Source organism: Dendrobates tinctorius, unplaced genomic scaffold, assembly GCF_039654945.1.
Source record: "Dendrobates tinctorius isolate UK_male_01 unplaced genomic scaffold, ASM3965494v1 ptg000243l, whole genome shotgun sequence".
NCBI classification, from domain to species: domain Eukaryota; kingdom Metazoa; phylum Chordata; class Amphibia; order Anura; family Dendrobatidae; genus Dendrobates; species Dendrobates tinctorius.
In genome coordinates this window covers 17282749-17298767 of record NW_027361910.1, presented here as the reverse complement: position 1 = coordinate 17298767, position 16019 = coordinate 17282749, and the positions used below count along the sequence as shown (strand labels likewise).

At 48.9% G+C, this 16019-nt stretch overlaps 1 protein-coding gene across 1 annotated transcript in view; it reads left to right on the top strand.

Annotated features, from left to right (window-relative positions):
* Positions 1 to 16019, top strand: part of TMEM132B (transmembrane protein 132B) — a 1036733-nt gene that overhangs the window by 525587 nt on the left and 495127 nt on the right. The window lies entirely within an intron of this gene.

Here is a 16019-nt window from a genome sequence, read left to right as displayed (position 1 = left end):
TTTTGGACACTGGACACTTTTGGATTGTGTGAGGCCCACTGATATCTGAGCGCTATGTGACAGGCTCGATGGCACTGCTGTGACAAAAGTGACTAGAGGATAAGGGAGATTTTGAATATCTGCACACACTTTTGGACACTGGACACTTTTGGATTGTGTGAGGCCCACTGATATCTGAGCGCTATGTGACAGGCTCGATGGCACAGCTGTGACAAAAGTGACTAGAGGATAAGGGAGATTTTGAATTTCTGCACACACTTGTGGACAGTGGACACTTTTGGATTGTGTGAGGCCCACTGATATCTGAGCGCTATGTGACAGGCTCGATGGCACTGCTGTGACAAAAGTGACTAGAGGATAAGGGAGATTTTGAATATCTGCACACACTTTTGGACACTGGACACTTTTGGATTGTGTGAGGCCCACTGATATCTGAGCGCTATGTGACAGGCTCGATGGCACTGCTGTGACAAAAGTGACTAGAGGATAAGGGAGATTTTGAATATCTGCACACACTTTTGGACACTGGACACTTTTGGATTGTGTGAGGCCCACTGATATCTGAGCGCTATGTGACAGGCTCGATGGCACTGCTGTGACAAAAGTGACTAGAGGATAAGGGAGATTTTGAATATCTGCACACACTTTTGGACTGGACACTTTTGGATTGTGTGAGGCCCACTGATATCTGAGCGCTATGTGACAGGCTCGATGGCACAGCTGTGACAAAAGTGACTAGAGAATAAGGGAGATTTTGAATTTCTGCACACACTTGTGGACAGTGGACACTTTTGGATTGTGTGAGGCCCACTGATATCTGAGCGCTATGTGACAGGCTCGATGGCACTGCTGTGACAAAAGTGACTAGAGGATAAGGGAGATTTTGAATTTCTGCACACACTTGTGGACAGTGGACACTTTTGGATTGTGTGAGGCCCACTGATATCTGAGCGCTATGTGACAGGCTCGATGGCACAGCTGTGACAAAAGTGACTAGAGGATAAGGGAGATTTTGAATTTCTGCACACACTTGTGGACAGTGGACACTTTTGGATTGTGTGAGGCCCACTGATATCTGAGCGCTATGTGACAGGCTCGATGGCACAGCTGTGACAAAAGTGACTAGAGGATAAGGGAGATTTTGAATTTCTGCACACACTTGTGGACAGTGGACACTTTTGGATTGTGTGAGGCCCACTGATATCTGAGCGCTATGTGACAGGCTCGATGGCACAGCTGTGACAAAAGTGACTAGAGGATAAGGGAGATTTTGAATTTCTGCACACACTTGTGGACAGTGGACACTTTTGGATTGTGTGAGGCCCACTGATATCTGAGCGGTATGTGACAGGCTCGATGGCACTGCTGTGACAAAAGTGACTAGAGGATAAGGGAGATTTTGAATTTCTGCACACACTTGTGGGCAGTGGACACTTTTGGATTGTGTGAGGCCCACTGATATCTGAGCGCTATGTGACAGGCTCGATGGCACAGCTGTGACAAAAGTGACTAGAGGATAAAGGAGATTTTGAATTTCTGCACACACTTGTGGACAGTGGACACTTTTGGATTGTGTGAGGCCCACTGATATCTGAGCGCTATGTGACAGGCTCGATGGCACAGCTGTGACCAAAGTGACTAGAGGATAAGGGAGATTTTGAATCTCTGCACACACTTTTGGACACTGGACACTTTTGGATTGTGTGAGGCCCAATGAATATCTGAGCGCTATGTGACAGGCTCGATGGCACAGCTGTGACAAAAGTGACTAGAGGATAAGGGAGATTGGATTGCTTTTAAAAAAGCAGTTTGCGGAGCAGTGGGTAAACAGCATTGCCAGCCTGTCAGGAAGCCTTAGAAGGCAGCCCAACAACCAACACCACTGATACACCACTATATAGCCTCCCCTTGCACTGCACACACAGTGACTGGTGTGTTGTGCAGGCCAAATTGCTAGCAGCAGAAGCAGTTTTTTTTTCTTCTCAGCAGGACAAAAAAAAAAAAATTGGGATTGCTTTTAAAAAAGCAGTTTGCGGAGCAGTGGGTAAACAGCAATGCCAGCCTGTCAGGAAGCCTTAAAAGGCAGCCCAACAACCAACACCACTGATACACCACTATATAGCCTCCCCTTGCACTGCACACACAGTGACTGGTGTGTTGTGCAGGCCAAATCGCTAGCAGCAGAAGCAGTTTTTTTGTCTTCTTCCCTGCCTAACGCTCTCCCTACAGAATCAGCAGCAACCTCTCCCTATACTAAGATCGGCAGAAGTAAGATGGCGGTCGGCGTGCACGCCCTTTTATACCCCCTGTGACGCCCACCAAAGCAAGCCAATCACTTGCATGCCCTTCTGAAAGATGGTGGTGACCCGTGCCTATGTCATCACGTTGCCCACAGTGTCCGTGGATCCTGATTGGCTGAAAAAGAGCGCAAAACAAACTTTTGAAACGCGACTTTGGCGCGTAAGTCGCCGACCTCGTGGCCGACCTCATCCTAGGGTCGGGTTTCGTTTCATGAAACCCGACTTTGCCAAAAGTCGGCGACTTTTGAATTTTTTCGACCCGTTTCGCTCAACTCTACAGCTGACCAGTGCCACTGAGGAAGGTAACTGGCCCATAAGTAGCACTGCTCCTGAAGTGTTGGGGGTGGATGGGGAGGTAGAGCCCATAGCAGCACCAACTGGTGGGTCTGTAGAAATCCCCAGGGAGACAGCATACGTAGCAGCTGTCACGCGCAGTCAGAATGCCCAGTTCGCAAGTAGCGCCCTGTCTTCTGGACCCTCTTCTGCTACAGGAGAGACTGAACCAGAGATGAACCCAGAACAGGTTCCAGAGGGTTCCAGTAAGGAAGGAACCCTGACGTCACTTCTGGCTGCCTCCAGCAAGGAGTTCCAGGCTGCTCTGCACTCAGATGCGAGCCTGGAGAAATTGAGAAATCTCGCTGAGACGCCCACCTCCAAATCTGATAAGGAGAGGTTGTTCTGGGAACGAGGAAGGTTGTACTGGGAGATAGTACCCGGAGATTCCCAAAAGGAGTGTTTGAGGGAAAGACAGCTGGTCGTCCCCCTCCAGTTCAGAACGGAGTTGTTGCGGATTGCCCATGAGATTCCACTCGCTGGACACTTGGGGATCAGCAAAACAAAGGCACGGCTGTCTCAACACTTCTATTGGCCCAAGATGGGGACAGATGTAACACAATACTGCCGCTCCTGTAACACCTGTCAAAAAGTGGGTAAGGTGGGGCCTGCTCTTAAGGCTCCCCTTATTCCTTTGCCGGTGATAGAGGAGCCTTTCCAGATAATCGCGGTGGATATTGTAGGCCTGCTGGCCGTCCCCAGCAGCTCCGGAAAGCAATACATCCTCACCGTGGTAGACTACGCTACCCGGTACCCAGTAGCAGTAGCTCTGTCTTCAACCAGTGCAGATAAGGTGGCTGGCGCACTGGTGACCATTTTTTCAAGGGTAGGATTTCCCAGGGAGATGCTTACCGATCAAGGGACCCAATTCATGTCTCATCTAATGGAGGCTCTCTGTGAGAAAATTCAGGTGAAGCACCTGGTATCGAGTGCGTATCACCCACAGACTAATGGTTGTGTGAACTCTTCAACGGTACCCTCAAACAGATGCTCCACATGCTGGTTGAGACCCAAGGGCGCGACTGGGAGCGGTACCTCCCACACCTGCTGTTACTTACAGAGAAGTTCCGCAGGCCTCGACCGGGTTCTCCCCCTTCGAGCTCCTGTATGGCAGGCGAGTCCGAGGACCCCTTGGGTTGATAAGAGAATCCTGGGAAGATGAGCCAAACCCCACAGAAGTGTCCATCGTGGATTATGTCATGCGCTTCCGTGACAAGATGCAGACCTTGACGCAGTTGGTGCATGACAACCTGATGCAGGCTCAGGTGTTATGAATGAGTCACCGGAGGAGGAAAAAACAAGAACACAAGCTAAGTCAAGAAAACCGGAGAGGTTGGTAGCTAGCGGATTGCAGATCCCTGATCCTATTCACCACAACTAACAGTAGCCGTGGGGGGTTCCTACGGTGCCCTAGACCCCTCGTCACAGCCGGAGAGCTAAATAAGCCTAAAGAAAGAAAGGGGAAATCTAAACTGCCCCAGAGCAGACCCCAAAGCAATAGACAGCCCCCAACATATATTGTCGGTGAAAAACAGATGAAAACACAAACACAGACAGAAAGACAGGCTGAGCAAATGATGGGGCCCAACTAACTAGATAGGAAAGGACAGAAAAGATGCTGGCTGCAATCACGCAAAAAACCCTGCCAAAAATAATGTCCAACACGTCTGATAGAAAAGGCCCTGAAGTCACTAGACTTCAAAATCACTATATCAGCACTTAGGTATATTCTGAAGACAGAGCAAAGAGATCAACTAATCAGAGACAAAAAAGGAGTTCAGCCCGTCCCAACCAGGGCAGGCTGAACACAAACACTAAGTATACAGACAAAATCTCATGGAAAAATAGCAGAGAAAAAACTTAGCTTTTAGTAGACAGGAACTAAACTGGATGCCAGAGCTCAGAGCAGAAAGGATCACCAGCAACCCTGTAGGGCGTCGGCTGCCTTATATCCACTCAGAAATTCCGGATGTCCAATCACACTGTGGCGCAGGAGAAATCCACCTTTATCACCCACTTCGGGCTGTACGAGTCCACAGTCATGCCCTTCGGCATGAAAAATGCCCCTGCCACTTTCCAGCAGATGGTCAACCACCTGCTTTGGGGACTGGAGGAGTATGCGGTGGCGTACTTGGACCACATCGCCATCTTCAGTTCCACCTGGGAGGACACCTTCAGCATCTCCAGGAGGTGCTCAAGCGTCTTTACCAGGCAGGCATGACTATCAAGCCGAGGTGCCAGATGGGCATGAGCGAGGTCCACTACCTGGGGCATCGGGTAGGCGGGGGTTCCATGAGTCCGGAACCAATGGAAGGTTGCTCCGCTGGCGCCTTGCCCTTCAACAGTACGACTTTACTGTACAACACAAAAAGGGCAGCGAACATGGAAATGCTGATGGGTTGTCCCACCGGGGCGAACCTGCTGAGGTGCGCATGGCTGATTACCGACAGGTAATGCCTCTGTAGCGCCCTCTAAAAGGGGGAGGTGTAATGTACTGTAGATATGTTTCCGGAACATTCTAGAAAATCCCTCTGTCATGTAGCTGCAACCCCCCTCTCTTCCCCCACAACACACACACCAGCGTCTTCCTGCGTGCAGCTCTGTGAAACCTGAAGCCTCAGTGCAGAATTCTTCTCCTCCCCCCTCCCTGCACAGCTAAAGGAAGTCCTTTGTCCTCTGGGATATGTGTCTGAAATAAAACTGTGAGAGATATTAAAATAGGCCAGCATGGGCTCTGATCGTGACAGAAAAATGAAACAAACATTTCTGTGATCTGCGCGGACCCGGCTTCCCTATGGTGGCTCTTGCAAAATCCTAATCTCTCCAGAAACAGATATGGATTGCTCCCAAATGGAGGGTTTTAATTAAGGCATGCTTGGTGTCTTCAGATTCTATTTGGTAAATCACAAACAATGATGTAGCCGAAATGATTTGTAGCCAAATCCTAACTTGGAGAGAGGGAGGTTGGACCTCTCCAGACCACCCATTTCGTGAGATCACAGACCCTAGGCTATAGGTATTCCCTACCAAATTCCAGTCAGTTCAGCTGGAGTCCTCCTGCCAAAGAGATGTGCCGATGAGTGGGGACGTTTGGTTAAGTGCCCCTCCCCCAGCCACATGGTCTGGCTAATACCAACTACGCACATGTGAGTGTTACTTTCTGTTCTTTCATCCACTTTGTTTTATATTTGTATTTGTACATATGTAATGTCTCAACTTTATACCAACTTTTATCTATGTAATCACTGCCCGCATTCTTTTGGGAATAAATGATAAAATCTATGAGCTCTGTCTCCATGCTCTAAGAAATGAACTATGCACCTTTTTTTTAGATAATTACACTACTGTTTGGGCTGGCTTTGTACCCCTCCATTAAATCTATAACTTAAGTGGAGAAACCAGGAGCCGGTGGCAGCGTGGTGTGCGCGGCTGGCGAGGCTAGCTAGCAGTACAGAAGGGTCTTATATTGCTGAATGAGTGGTTGAGGCCACAGCATTGATAATTCCCTTACTGCAGTAGTCTAGTTGCCCGTGCACAACAAGCAGCCCGTCCGGCGACTAATTATCCTAGGTGCAGTTCCCTGACTGACCTGAGGGTAAGGGGGCGCTGGAGAGCTGCGAGTTCCAAAGTGGAACTGAGAAAGTGGGATATACATAAATCCCTGCAGTTCTTGGAAGGTTGTTAGCAGTGGTGGGGCACCCTAAATACCCCCCTGCAGTAAATTGTTAGAGCAAGATTAGCTTGCTGTATTTTTGGCACGTGGTGCCGGTGGTGGGATAACTAAGATAAGCCCCCACTGCGCCTGTGATAGCCGTGTGCCGGCAGTGCGTCGCATCCCTCCGTCCGCTGACAAACCCATGTCGGTGGTGGGATTGTGACACTTTGGTGGCACCGGTCGCGCCGTTCGTCACAATTTGGTGGCAACGGCGTGCCTCCTGCTTGCGTTCCTCACAATATATATATATATATATATATATATATATATCCACACATATATGTGTGTTTTGAAGAATATTTTGTTTTAAAACGATTGTGCTGATGTAAATCACACAATGTTACTTATTAAGTATTTTGTGTGAAATATCTCTGTGATTTAAGGGCATAAAAATTCAAAGTTAGAAAATTGCAACATTTTCAACATTTTGACCAAATTTCCATTTTTACACAAACGCAAGTCATACAGTGGAAATTTTACCACTATAATGAAGTACAATATATCATGAAAAATCATTCTCAGAATCACCAGGATCCATCCTAAGTCATATTACAAGACTCGTTAAAGGGTTGATTGTGACTTGTAGGATCGCTACTACCAACAGGTGGCACTATAGAGTTCAAGTCCTCTTTTTCTCTGAAGAGGCAATTTGCATATTCAGGATCCATTGAAGCATTCTAGAGCTATGACCTCATAAAGTGACAGTGGGGGGTAAAGGGGTTAAAGATGACTGTAGAGGTCATTTGGGAGGGAAAGATTTTATTGTCTGTCTAAAGCTGCACAAGAGTGCAAATCTTTTACATGCAGCATTCTTCAGGTTTTCTTTTCATATTAAGTTATTGTCATTGGAAATCCACATAGATCTTAATTTTAGAGCGTTGCATGTATTTGCAAATGGAGAACAGTGGTCTCTAATGAGTTTATTCTGTCAGTATAGCTTTTTTTTATCAAATATGCTTTTGTTTCTTAAAAGTGTTGTTCCATTTCAATTAAATTTCACCCCTGCGGTATGCTATAAAACCTCAAATTGCTCAGTACTTACTTTCCCCGCGTTCACCAGCGATTCTCAAATGAAGAGAGAAAAAGATGTATCCAGAGAAAAAGGATCACCCATAAAAGTCAATAGTTATTAAACATATAAGCCAAAAAAAATAAAAACACTTAAAAGAACCATAAGGCTAACACTAGTAATAACCAGACACAATAGAACTTGTGTCTGCACCATCTGATGTGATATGGCTATAGCAAATGTAATCACATGTAATGACCAAAAATATTGGCAGCTTAGCCAAGGAAAAAGGAAATAAACAATAGGTCAGAACATGCTATGGAAACCTGTGTAGTAACTAGCAGGTACGGAGGATGCAGTGACGAGCAGGAGGCAGAAAAAGGGTTAAACGCAAGTTTTTATATATAGAAATATAAGTTAACGCTGACGAGTTTCCCACGCAGGGAGGCAAAACACAAATACACAGTAGCCAAACAGAATGAACAATATGGGGCGAGAAGTGACCGTTAGGTGGCCACGAACTGGGCAACTAAGGACCCTGGGGGCTTGAGCGGGGAATGAACAACGGAGAGTCACTTATCAGTCTCTGACGTCCTGCAGAGCTGGTGGATGAGAAATGTTCCAGCGGTGCCTCAGTCGACGTGTCCAGTTGAGGAAGCGTTGCCGGAGATTCTGGAAGTCCTTGTGCTCCGGTACCATGGGGAGTACACGGGCCCCGTGCAGCTCCCCTGACACCGGTCTAGTGGGGAGCAGAGCGGAGGAGGCCGCGGGCCCCAGGGAGCAGGCTGCAGCCGCGGCGTGGAGCAGGGCAGAAGCGGCCGCAGGTCCCGGAGAGTAGGCCGCAGCCACAGGCTGTGGCGGGGCAGAGGTGGCCATGGGTCCCGGAGAGTAGGCCGCAGTCGCGGGCTGTGGTGGAGCAGAGGTGGCCGCGGGTCTTCAAGAGTAGGCCGCAGCCGCGGGCTGTGGCAGAGCACAGATGACCGCGGGTCCTGGAGAGTAGGCCGCAGCCAGTGGGCAGAGTGCCCATGGAGGAAGACCGCCTAATGCATAAGGTATACTGCGCCTGAGTTTTGTAGCGGCTCGTGGAGAGACTTCTGCGCCATGCACGCAGTCAGGGCCCTCCGCTTGGTCTGATCAGATCCTGTCTCCTCTCGCTCTGAAGTGCTGACTCACTCCAGATGGGGTAAGTCCCCTAGGCTCCTCCCACTTATGTCTCGTCGCTCTCCCTGCCCAGTCTCCTTTGTTTCCCTGCACCACTCGTTTTACAGTAGACCCGCCCCCTGTTTGCCTGGTCAACGGTCAGTCCTGGCCTGTAATCATACTCCCCGGGAACACCAGAAACACGGTCGGTTCACTTTCCTGGACCTACTACCCTACACCTGTATGAAGAAAAATGCCCAGATGGGGGAGGATAAGCCCCACTTGTATCACCACTAGAGTTGAGCGACTTTTGGTTTTTTAGGGTCGCGTTTCGTTTCGTGAAACCCGACTTTTCCAAAAGTCGGGTCGAGCAAGATCGTCTGATTATAGGGAAAAGTCGGGGTCGTCCCGAAACACGAAACCCAATGTAAGTCAATGGGGAATAAAAGTCGGCAGTGAGAGGAGGACAGGAAACACACCGACAGTGCCCATTTGAATGCCAAAAGCATCAATTCTTCTTTCTTAAACTTGTCAACCATAATTAACTTCATAATACAAGTTACGCACTGAAAAATGGGGGTTATTTGGCTACAAACTGTGGGGGGGAGGGCTGGCTCCAGGTTTTCATGTGCCCTGGGCGAAAGAGCGCCCCTTTAACACATACCACAACTCATCATGCTCCGATACGGCAGAGAAATAGCGGTATAGTACAATGAAAAATACCTCACTTTTTACATCTCATGACGAGGCCCATCTATTTCTCCATACAGAATCATTGGTCCCATATAATGTTTGAAACAGTATATGATGAGCTCCACATAATGCTACAGTATATGTTGGTCCCCATGGATGAAGCTCCACTGTCTTATGGGCCCAAATAATGCTCCAAACATAATGGGCCCCATTTCTAATGCTCTAGTGTATAATGGGCCCTGTAAATGCTGCTCCAGTGTCTGATGTCCACCTTTGGAATGTTCCAGTGTATGGTGGGCCCCATCTATCATTCTCCAGAGTATAGTGCTCCCCAAAAATTGCTGTCCCAACATTGAAAACAATCAAATAAGTCTCCTCGCTAGGGAATCCCTGTACTTGTCTGGACAGGTGCTGTAGCTTGCTTAACAGCTCGCCAGCCGTTCTCACGCCCAGTATGGATTACACGTGATTGCACAAAGGTGAGAAAGGGTACCGTATCCCCAGATAACATGTATGGATAGCGTACACATTCAAAATATATGTCTCAGGAGGCAGGCTCAGACGGTGTTAGGCCCAGTATGGATTGCACGTGATTGCACAAAGGTTAGAAAGGGTACCGTATCCCCGGATAACATGTATGGATAGCGTACACATTCAAAATATATGTCTATACAGCATGAGGCAGGCTCAGACGGTGTTAGGCCCAGTATGGATTGCACGTGATTGCACAAAGGTTAGAAAGGGTACCGTATCCCTGGATAACATGTATGGATAGCGTACACATTCAAAATATATGTCTATACAGCATGAGGCAGGCTCAGACGGTGTTAGGCCCAGTATGGATTGCACGTGATTGCACAAAGGTTAGAAAGGGTACCGTATCCCTGGATAACATGTATGGATAGCGTACACATTCAAAATATATGTCTCAAGAGGCAGACTCAGACGGTGTCAGGCACAGTATGGATTTGACGGCCCAGATTACACAGCGGAGGAGCAGGGAGAGGTAAAGATTGCAAATGCTGGGGCCCTGCCCAAGCAAGGGGGGCCCACTCGTGGGCGTCGGTACTGGCACTGGGCCCCTCATAGTACAGCGGTGTGTCTGATGGCGGGTGTGCACCACCACCGTCAGAGACACTTGATTGCACTATGAGGGACCTTGTGCCAGTGCCCGCGCCCAAGAGTCAGCCTACCCACCTGTCCAGGGCAACGGCACTCGCACGGTGTCGTGCGGTAGGTGGTGACCCCGGCCATGGGGGGGGAGGCAGCACAGTTAGGGAGTTTTAGAAAGTGGCATATGTTGATGTTGGACATTCAGCTGATGCAAAAGGCGAAATAGGTGAAGTACCAGGAAGAGGTGGACCAAAGCAAGCCATTTTTCTGTCACCCTATGTGTCATCAGGGGAAGGTGGGACAAAATCCTTGGAAACCCATGCATGGTTCATTTTAATGAAGGTTAGATCATCCACATTTTGGGTTGACAGACGGGTCCTTTTTTCTGTCAGGATTGATCCAGCTGCACTGAAAACTCTTTCCGATAGCACACTTGCAGCTGGGCAAGCGAGCTCCTGTAAGGCATATTGTGCCAATTCAGGCCAGGTGTCCAGTTTAGCGGCCCAATAGTCAAAGGGGAATGACCTGTGTGGGAGAACATCGATATGGGAGGAAAAGTAGTTTGTTACCATAGTTGACAACTGCTGTCTCCTGTAACTTTCCATCGATGCAGTATTACCAGTTGTGTGAGCGGTATTTGAAAAATCAGTCCACAACATTGTCATGAAACCCCTGTCTCCAACGCCACTTCTGCTGTGTGCACCACGAACACCTCTGCCAAGCTGCCCCCGGCCCGTACGGCTCGTGTGAGAACCATCACCGCTGCTGTGTGCTGGGAATGCCTCAAGCAACCGATTTACCAGAGTTGCTTGTTTATTAGCCAATATTAGGTCAAGGTTCTCCTGTGGCATGATGTTTTGTAATTTGCCTTTATAGCGTGGATCCAGGATGCTGGCCAACCAGTAGTCGTCATCGTTCATCATTTTGGCAATGCGGGGGTCCCTTTTTAGGATCTGCAAGGCATAATCTGACATGTGGGCCAATGTTCCCGGTGTCAATGATGCACTGCGAGTGCTGGGTGGAGGAGCACTTTCTGGCAAATCCACATCCCTCCAGTCACGCAAAAAACCCTGTACCAGACCTTGCCACGCCAACATTTTCACTTGCCCCACGAGATGCATCCTCCTCCCCTAAGTAATCATCCCCATCATCCACCTCCTCCTCCTCTTCTTCCTCCACCTCGTCCAGGAGAGGTCCCTGAGCAGACAATGGCTGAATGTCATCAAGGATTCCCTCCTCCTCTTCCTCCTCATCAACATTGGCTGCAGACGCCTGCTCCTTAAGGTGCGTCAAAGTTTGCATGAGCAGACGCAGAAGTGGGATGCTCATGCTTAGGATGGCATCGTCTGCGCTTACCAGCCGTGTGCATTCCTCAAAACACTGAAGGACTTTACAAAGGTCTTTCAGCTTCGACCACTGCACACCTGTCAACTCCATGTCTGCTCTCAAAGTGCCTGGCCGTGTATCCTCCCACAAATGCATTATGGCCTGCCTCTGCTCGCACAGCCGCTCCACCATGTGCAGGGTGGAGTTCCACCTTGTTGCAATGTCGATAATGAGGCGGTGGTTGGGAAGGTGGAGCAATCGCTGCAGCTTCTGCATACGAACGGAGTGTACAGGCGACCGGCGGATGTGCGCGCACAGTCTTCGCACCTTCTGGAGCAGGGCTGTTAACTCCGGATAATTTTTGAGGAAGCACTGCACCACCAGGTTCAAGGTGTGAGCCAAGCAAGGTATGTGGCTGAGTTTTGAAAGGGCTATGGCTGCCACAAAATTACGGCCGTTATCACTAACTACCTTGCCTGCCTCAAGATGTACACTGCCCAGCCATGGCTCAGTTTGTCGCTTCAAGTACTCGGCCAGCACCTCAGCGGTGTGTCTGTCGCCCAAACACATCATCTGCAACACAGCCTGCTGACGCTTTCCACTAGCTGCTCGATAGGGGGACACATCGTGTGCAACAGTGGCAGCTGCAGATGGAGTGCTCGTACGACTGCGCTCTGTGGACGAGCTTTCGCTTCTGGAGGAGGTGGAGGAGGAGGAGGGTCGAATGCCTACAGCCAACTGTTTCCTATACCGTGGGCTAGGCAGCACTGTCCCACCACCGCTGTCCCCTGTGGACCCTGCATCCACCACATTAACCCAGTGCGCAGTGATGGACACGTAACGGCCCTGGCCATGCCGACTGGACCATGCATCAGTTGTGAGGTGCACCTTTCCGCTCACTGACTGCTTGAGTGCATGGACAATGCGGTCTTTCACATGATGGTGGAGGGCTGGGATGGCTTTGCGAGAGAAGAAGTGGCGACTGGGTAGGTCATAGCGTGGTACTGCATAGGCCATGAGTTCGCGGAAAGCTGTGCTTTCCACCAACCGAAAGGGCATCATCTCAAACGAGATTAGTTTGGCAATGTGGGCGTTCAAACCCAGTGTACGCGGATGAGAGACTGAGTACTTTCTTGACCTACTCATAGTGTCTGGGAGGGTGAGCTGGACTTGAGAGCTGCATATGGTGGAAGTAGCGGTGGACAGGGCGGACTGAGAGAGGGTTGATGATGGTGATGGAGTTGGTGTTCTTTCTGATGGCCTAGAATCAGTCTTTCGTTGATATAACAGTGGGATTCCCTGACTGCTGTGGCCTTGCAACGACACCTCAACATTTGCTGCTGTGCTAACCGGTGGGCTTACAGTGGGGGAAACAATGTAGCGTTGCTGACTACCTTCGTTGTGATCAGTTGCACATGTGGCACTTGAGGTTTGGTGTTGTGTCCACGCTTGCAAGTGCATGCTGGTTAAATGTCTAAGCATGCAACTGGTATTCAAATTTTTCAGATTTTTCCCTCGGCTAAAGGTCTTTGCGCACTTCTTACAGATAACCTTGGCCTGATCATGAGGATTTTGTTCAAAAAAGTGCCACACTGCACTCTTCCTACTTTGGCAGACATTTTGCGGCCTAGCATGCTGTGATCTTTTGACCCTCTGGACAAGCTGTCCAGCAACTCTTTTGATGTTTGGAACCTGTCTTTGGAGTGCTCCGGGCCTGCCAGATAACAGCTGTTGCGATGTCGATGTCTGCTGTGGATGCTCCTCATCTGAGCTATTGGAAGCAGCACCCTCTTCCCCCAATGGATGCAAATCTGGGTCAACAACTGGGTCATCCATCACCTCCTCTTCTATGTCATGTGAACCTTCCTCTGTGTCACCGTGTATGGTGGTATAGTGTGCGGGAAGGGGCACCTGAGTCTCATCAGGGTCAGAATCTGGCTCTGTACATTGCGAGGACAATGTAGTGCTCTGAGTGAATGTACCAGCAGAATCATCCATCAGCGGCTGTGCATCAGTGCACTCCATGTCAGATTCATCTTGGCCTGGGTAATTCACCATTTGACTTGATAATCCAGGCATGGTATGTGAAAACAGCTCCATGGAGTAATCAGTAGTATGGCCTGCGTCATCCTTCAATCTTGGTTGGGGTGAAGGACACAAGGAAAGGTGTGGTTCATGAACATGCGCCTCCAATGACGACTCAGTGCTTTTACTTTTTACAACTGAAGAAGAGGAGGCGATAGAGCTGGAGGCTGAGTCAGCAATGTAAGACAAAACTTTTTCCTGATGCTCTGGCTTTAAAAGCGGTTTGCCAACTCCTAGAAAACTAAGCGTTCGAGGCCTTATGTAGCCAGACGATGACGCAGGCTCAACACCTCCTGCATTCGGTCCTATTTTGCTCTTGCCACTACCATCAGATCCACCACCAACACCATCTTTACCAGCTGCCAACCCCCGCCCAATTCCACGGCCTCTTCCACCAGCCTTCCTCATTTTTGGTAGAAATGTAGACAAAATCCAACAAACTATATAGTATGTAAAACAAGGTGTCTATAGGACAGGGGAGATTTTGAATTTCTGCACACACTTTTGGACACTGGACACTTTTGGATTGTGTGAGGCCCACTGATATCTGAGCGCTATGTGACAGGCTCGATGGCACAGCTGTGACCTAAGTGACTAGAGAATAAGTGAGATTTTGAATCTCTGCACACACTTTTGGACACTGGACACTTTTGGATTGTGTGAGGCCCAATGAATATCTGAGCGCTATGTGACAAGCTCGATGGCACAGCTGTGACCTAAGTGACTAGAGGATAAGTGAGAGTTTGAATCTCTGCACACACTTTTGGACACTGGACACTTTTGGATTGTGTGAGGCCCAATGAATATCTGAGCGCTATGTGACAAGCTCGATGGCACAGCTGTGACCTAAGTGACTAGAGGATAAGTGAGAGTTTGAATCTCTGCACACACTTTTGGACACTGGACACTTTTGGATTGTGTGAGGCCCATTGAATATCTGAGCGCTATGTGACAAGCTCAATGGCACAGCTGTGACCTAAGTGACTAGAGGATAAGTGAGAGTTTGAATCTCTGCACACACTTTTGGACACTGGACACTTTTGGATTGTGTGAGGCCCAATGAATATCTGAGCGCTATGTGACAAGCTCGATGGCACAGCTGTGACCTAAGTGACTAGAGGATAAGTGAGAGTTTGAATCTCTGCACACACTTTTGGACACTGGACACTTTTGGATTGTGTGAGGCCCAATGAATATCTGAGCGCTATGTGACAAGCTCGATGGCACAGCTGTGACCTAAGTGACTAGAGAATAAGTGAGATTTTGAATCTCTGCACACACTTTTGGACACTGGACACTTTTGGATTGTGTGAGGCCCAATGAATATCTGAGCGCTATGTGACAGGCTCGATGGCACAGCTGTGACCTAAGTGACTAGAGAATAAGTGAGATTTTGAATCTCTGCACACACTTTTGGACACTGGACACTTTTGGATTGTGTGAGGCCCAATGAATATCTGAGCGCTATGTGACAAGCTCGATGGCACAGCTGTGACCTATGTGACTAGAGGATAAGGGAGATTGGATTGCTTTTAAAAAAGCAGTTTGCGGAGCAGTGGGTAAACAGCAATGCCAGCCTGTCAGGAAGCCTTAAAAGGCAGCCCAACAACCAACACCACTGATACACCACTATATAGCCTCCCCTTGCACTGCACACAGTGACTGGTGTGTTGTGCAGGCCGAATTGCTATCAGCAGCAGAAGCAGTTTTTTTTTCTTCTCAGCAGGACAAAAAAAAAAAAATTGGGATTGCTTTTAAAAAAGCAGTTTGAGGCCCAATGAATATCTGAGCGCTATGTGACAGGCTCGATGGCACAGCTGTGACCAAAGTGACTAGAGGATAAGGGAGATTAGATTGCTTTTAAAAAAGCAGTTTGCGTAGCAGTGGGTAAACAGCAATGCCAGCCTGTCAGGAAGCCTTAGAAGGCAGCCCAACAACCAACACCACTGATACACCACTATATAGCCTCCCCTTGCACTGCAGACACAGTGACTGGTGTGTTGTGCAGGCCAAATCGCTAGCAGCAGAAGCAGTTTTTTGGTCTTCTTCCCTGCCTAACGCTCTCCCTACAGAATCAGCAGCAACCTCTCCCTATACTGAGATCGGCAGAAGTAAGATGGCGGTCGGCGTGCACGCCCTTTTATACCCCCTATGACGCCCACCAAAGCAAGCCAATCACTTGCATGCCCTTCTGAAAGATGATGGTGACCCGTGCCTATGTCATCACGTTGCCCACAGTGTCCGTGGATCCTGATTGGCTGAAAAAGAGCGCAAAACAAACTTTTGAAACGCGACTTTGGCGCGT